This window comes from Bufo gargarizans, chromosome 5 (assembly GCF_014858855.1).
Source record: "Bufo gargarizans isolate SCDJY-AF-19 chromosome 5, ASM1485885v1, whole genome shotgun sequence".
NCBI classification, from domain to species: domain Eukaryota; kingdom Metazoa; phylum Chordata; class Amphibia; order Anura; family Bufonidae; genus Bufo; species Bufo gargarizans.
The window spans coordinates 454,664,728-454,670,727 of record NC_058084.1 but is presented as its reverse complement, the minus strand read 5'-3'; positions in this window follow the sequence as shown (position 1 = coordinate 454,670,727).

Genomic DNA, 6,000 nt, shown 5'->3' with positions numbered 1-6,000 from the left:
GTTCCCGCAACGCACCTGCACATTTTCCCGCAACGCCCGTGTGAAAGAGGCCATAGAGTTCCCTCCGCTCTCCATCTCTTTCTCCACCATTCCTCGGTCATGTTACGGAGGGCTGGTGAAGAAGTAGGACACATCATGGGATGGGAGGGGGAGGGAAGTGGGGTGGGGGGTTTTCGGTTTGAAAAATGATGTTAATGCTATAAATTGTTTGTTAATATTTAAATAATAATAAAGAAAGTTAATTAAAAAAAAAATTTTAAAGCCCATGGAACATCACCACACACACATCCAAGAAAAGGCCAATGGGACTCAAAAATTTATAAAAGTATCTTAGACTTTATTAGCATATATAAATAAATAATCAAAAGAAAAGAGAGTAGCATGATGGAAATGATACAGAGAACATGCCATGGGGCAATGTTCCCAAAAACAATAGCATCATCAAGTATCCTTAAAATATATGCTACTGAATATATCACCCAGTTCATATATATAGGTTTAAATAGATATCTAATAATCCCCAGTATATCACAGAGGAACACCAAAAACGTCTGATATACGTGACATGAAAAGGTCCATATAATCAGAAGTACAAGCCTAATAATATATAGGGTATGGATCTAATATATCCCATACATAATAAAGGAAACATATAAGCATCCTAATAGAATATACCTTGTGACATGGATCACTACTGATCCGGAACATGGCCCCAGGCACTAACACCTCGACGCGCGTTTCACCTCAAAGACTTCGCCAGGAGGTTATATGTTTTCTGACGGAACGTATTGCTTGTTCATCGGGTGATCAACAGCACATTTACGTGGGCCTATTATCGGGAACCAGCGTTCGTAGTAACATTGGTTCCCAATAATCAGCAGGACAATTGTGCAGTGTAAATCCAGCTTAAAGGTCAGTTCCATTTACCTGAATGAGACTCGCAGATATCCATGTGCTTGCCACCAAAACAGCCTCATTCAGATGATGGGAACTGATTTTCAGTCGCAGAAATTTCTGCAGCAAAATCTACTACCTGTGAAGGTATCGTTAATGGTGATATTCACTAATGTCCTACTGTATCACCCTCATGGAAGGCAAATATCCAGGAGCAGGACGTGTACATACTGAAATACCCAGGATATATGACCTGTAACCCACAGCAAACAATCAAAAATCGCTAACCCACAGCAACTGGACACCTAAGAACATCTGTATACTAATCACAAAATAATCAGCATTAGTGAATGCTAACCCGTAGTTACTGACATATAGGATGAGGAGCCTTCTGATACAACAGTCGGTCACCACTAGTAGTGATAGGAGGGACACTAAGGCCCCTTGCAGACGAGCAAGTATTCAGCGCGGGTGCAATGCGTGATGAGAACGCATTGCCCCCGCATGGAATCCGGACCAATTCATTTCAATGGGGCTGTGTACATGTGCGTTGGTTTTCACGCATCAGTTGTGCGTTGCGTGAAAATCGCAGCATGTTCTATATTCTGCGATTTTCACGCAACTCTGGCCCCATAGAAGTGAATGGAGCTGCGTGAATGGTTGCTAAGAGATGTTGTTTGTATACATTCAGTTTTTTATCACGCGCGTGCAAAAGGCACTTATTCGCATTGCACCCGCGAGATAAAAATTGAACAACTGAACGTGATCGCAGACTAAAATTAATGACTTTGCCTGTGAAATCGCGCATTTTTTTACTGAACGCATTCGCAACACATCCGGACCTAATCCGGACCCGCTCGTCTGCAAGGGGCCTAACAGCTCAGTGATATGTGCAGGACATCCTGCAACCACATGGGTTGTCTCTCATGGTAGGGCATATAACTGACATTTTTCAGCAGGATAATGCTCATCCACCCAGCAAGGGTTTCCCAGGAATGTCTCCACCAGAATACAACATTTCCTTGACTGCTCGTACTCCAGATTTATCGCCAATCAAGCATTTATGAGACCAGCTGGGACATCAGCTTCATCATCCTATTGTCACGGCGGACGTGCACTCAGTCTAACATATAACGCACCAACCAGGCTCTGGACGAGAGACAGGGGAAGGGTCACCTCCTAGCTTATCCCTGACCTCTTTCCCTGCACTGCTCAGCCCACATGCAGACCTTGAAGGTAGGTGTGCTGTGTCCTCCAGCCTGGGCTGACAAAACCCTGAACTCCCTGAGATGGTGAAGTGGGGAAATAGGAGCAGCCTGCTCGCACAGAACCTGGATGGGATAGATGACACAAACAACCAAACTAGAAATTACACTTATCTTTGAGAGCAGGAACTGACAGCCAACCTTCCCTCCAAGCTTCCCAGACCACAATGATCAGTATAATCCGCTCAGAGCACTTAGCTGGAGGCCATTTAAACTAATGACTCCACCCAGTGCACCTGATGAGAGGCGGATCCAGCACGGCACCAAAATGAATACTAAACTTGTGCTGCTATCCTGGCTGACCTCCGCACATCGTCAGAGTGGGGCATGACAGTACCCCCCCCCCTTCTACGGGTGACCTCCGGACACCCCGGACCAACCTTGTCAGGATAGGACCTATGAAAGACCCTCACCAGTCGGCTGGCGTTGACATCTGATGCTGGAACCCACATCCTCTCCTCAGGACCGTATCCCCTCCAGTGTACCAGGTACTGGAGGGAACCCCGAAGAACTCTCGAGTCGAGAATCCTGGAAATCTCGAACTCCAAGTTTCCCTCGACTAGAACAGGAGGAGGAGGCAATGGCGATGGTACCACCGGTTTAACATTTTTTTTTGTAAAGACCTGTGGAAGACATCATGGATCCTCCAAGTCTGCGGAAGATCCAGCCGAAACGCCACAGGATTGATCACCGCAGAAATTTTATACGGACCAACAAATCTTTGACCCAATTTCCAAGATGGTACTCTCAACTTGATATTCTTAGTGGACAACCACACCAGATCACCCACACACAGGTCCGGACCAGTCACACGTCTCCTGTCAGCCATTCGTTTATACCTCTCACCCATCCTCCCCAAATTCCCTTGAATCCTCCGCCAGATAGAGGACAAGGCAGAAGAGAATCTCTCCTCCTCTGGCATCCCGGAGGAACCAGACCCAGAAAAGGTATCAAACTGAGGATGGAAACCATATGCGCCAAAAAATGGCGACTTACCCGTGGACTCCTGCCTACGGTTATTCAATGCAAATTCTGCTAAGGACAAGAATGAGGACCAGTCCTCCTGATTCTCAGCAACAAAGCACCTCAAGTAGGTCTCCAGGTTTTGATTGGTACGCACCGCCTGACCATTCGACTGCGGATGAAAAGCTGACGAGAATGAAAGTTGAATGCCAAGCCGAGAGCAGAACGCCCTCCAAAACCTGGAGACAAACTGCGTGCCACTATCAGAGACCACATCCGAAGGAGTCTGCGCAAGAGTCTTAGCGTTAGGAAGACTCATTAGTGGTATAAAGTGAGCCATTTTACTGAAACAGTCGACTACCACCAAAATCACTGTTCTCCCAGGGGAACTCGGCAGGTCCGTAATAAAGTCCATGGACAAATGCGTCCAAGGACGAGATGGAATAGACAATGGAAGAAGTGAACGAGGCGGTCGAGTATGAGCAACCTTTGACCGAGCGCAGGTTTCACAAGCTGTCACGTAATTCTCAGTGCTCTTAGGTAACCCTGGCCACCAGAACCTCCGGGACACCAGATCACAGGTGGACTTACCACCAGGATGTCCAGCGAGAACAGTATCGTGATGTTCCTTGAACACCTTGTATCGTAGGCCCTCAGGAACAAACAACCTCCCTGGGGGACAAGAACCAGGAGCCCCCTCCTGAGCTCCCAACACCTCCATCTCCAATTCAGGGTACAGAGCTGAGACCACCACCCCATCCGCCAAAATCGGCACTGGATCTTCTGAATCACCTCCCCCAGGGAAGCTGCGAGACAAGGCATCTGCCTTGACGTTCTTGACCCCTGGGCTAAAGGTAACCACGAAATTGAACCTGGTAAAAAACAGTGACCATCTGGCCTGCCTAGGGTTCAGACGCTTGGCAGATTGCAGGTAAGCCAAATTCTTATGGTCTGTATACACCGTAACGGGGTGAGACGCCCCCTCTAACCAGTGTCGCCATTCCTCAAAGGCCAACTTGATAGCCAACAACTCCCTATCTCCAACATCATAATTCCTCTCGGCGACCGAGAGCTTCTTGGAGAAGAAGGCACACGGGACCCACTTGCCAGGAGAAGAACCCTGTGACAGCACCGCCCCAACCCCCACCTCTGATGCATCAACCTCCACCACGAATGGCTGAGACACATCCGGCTGCACCAGAATGGGAGCAGACGCAAAACGCTCCTTAATAGCCGAAAAGGCCTGCAATGCCTCATCCGACCAGACAGAGACATCGGCGCCCTTCTTGGTCATATCAGTAAGAGGTTTGACTAGGGTGGAATAATTTCAAATACATTTTCTATAATAATTCGTAAACCCCAAGAACTGCATCAAAGCTTTCTGATTCTCCGGTCGGTCCCACTCCAGAACCGCCCGGACCTTTTCGGGGTCCATACGAAAACCAGAATCAGAAAGCATGTATCCCAAGAACGGAAGCTCTTGCACCGCAAACAAATATTTCTCCAATTTGGCATATAACTTATTCTCCCGAAGGATCGTCAAAACCTGTCTCACATGATCCTGATGGGTCTTCAGATCAGGAGAATAAATTAAAATGTCATCTAGGTAAACTACTATGAACCTCCCCACCAAGTGATGAAAAATGTCATTGACGAATCGCTGAAATACTGCTGGCGCATTCGTCAACCCAAAAGGCATTACCAGGTTCTCAAAATGACCCTCGTGCGTATTGAAGGCCGTTTTCCACTCATCCCCCTCCTTGATCCTGATCAGATTGTATGCTCCTCTCAAATCCAACTTGGAGAACACCTTGGCTCCAACAATCTGATCAAAAAGATCAGAGATCAAAGGCAGGGGATATGGATCCCGGACTGTAATACGGTTCAACTCCTGGAAATCCAAACACGGTCTCAGTGATCCATCTTTCTTCTTCACGAAGAACAAACCTACTGCCACTGGAGACTTAGATGGTCTAATATGACCCTTTGCCAAACTCTTGGCGACATACTTTCGCATGACCTCTCTCTCGGGTTGAGAGAGGTTGTAAAGCCCAGACGTAGGCAACTTAGCCTCCGGAATGAGATTCACTGGACAATCATAGTCTCGATGAGGGGGCAATTCCTGAGCCCCACCCTCCGAAAAGACATCCGAAAAATCCGAGAGATACTGAGGCAAGGCCGTAATGGACACATCAGAGAGATGTGACAAGACAATTATCCGAACAACCAGGACCTGGTAGAAATACGATAACATACCAGAGGATCCTGTATCTAAAAGAGCCAGGCCGTATGCTACTTGGGGTTCAGCGTTACACTTTACCCAGAACCTCCACCACGTGGGACGCCACGGTGAAGACGGCTGAAAGCCTGCATGTGAGTAACAAAATAAACATTTATATGTGCACATAACATCGCTCAATAGCTCCACTGCGGAAATAACTAAGTATCACTGCTGCGCTCCATAGCGGCACCAACTAGAGTTTCGCCGGACTAATATATTGTACCAACTAGAGATTGGCCGGACTGACACATTGTACCAACTACTGCTGCTGTGCTCTATAGCGCTATTAACTAGAGACCTGCCAGACTGACATACTGCACAATAGAGTATATATGCTGGAATAATAAGCCGTTTCTCAGAACTTTTGTCACAATCCCTTTGTTACATCTAGAAAGATTGAGCCTGAGGACAAATCTCCACAGATATTTTGCACGTTTGCACAATATTGCAACCAATTGAACACTTGTAGTTTAATGCACTTTAACAAAAAATTTGTATGTTTATCACTTAATTTGCTTTTTTTACATTTTATACACTGGTCACTTATTATATAATTATCTGATTATGTGGAGATAAAGGAGACTGCTGTTCCAGAGA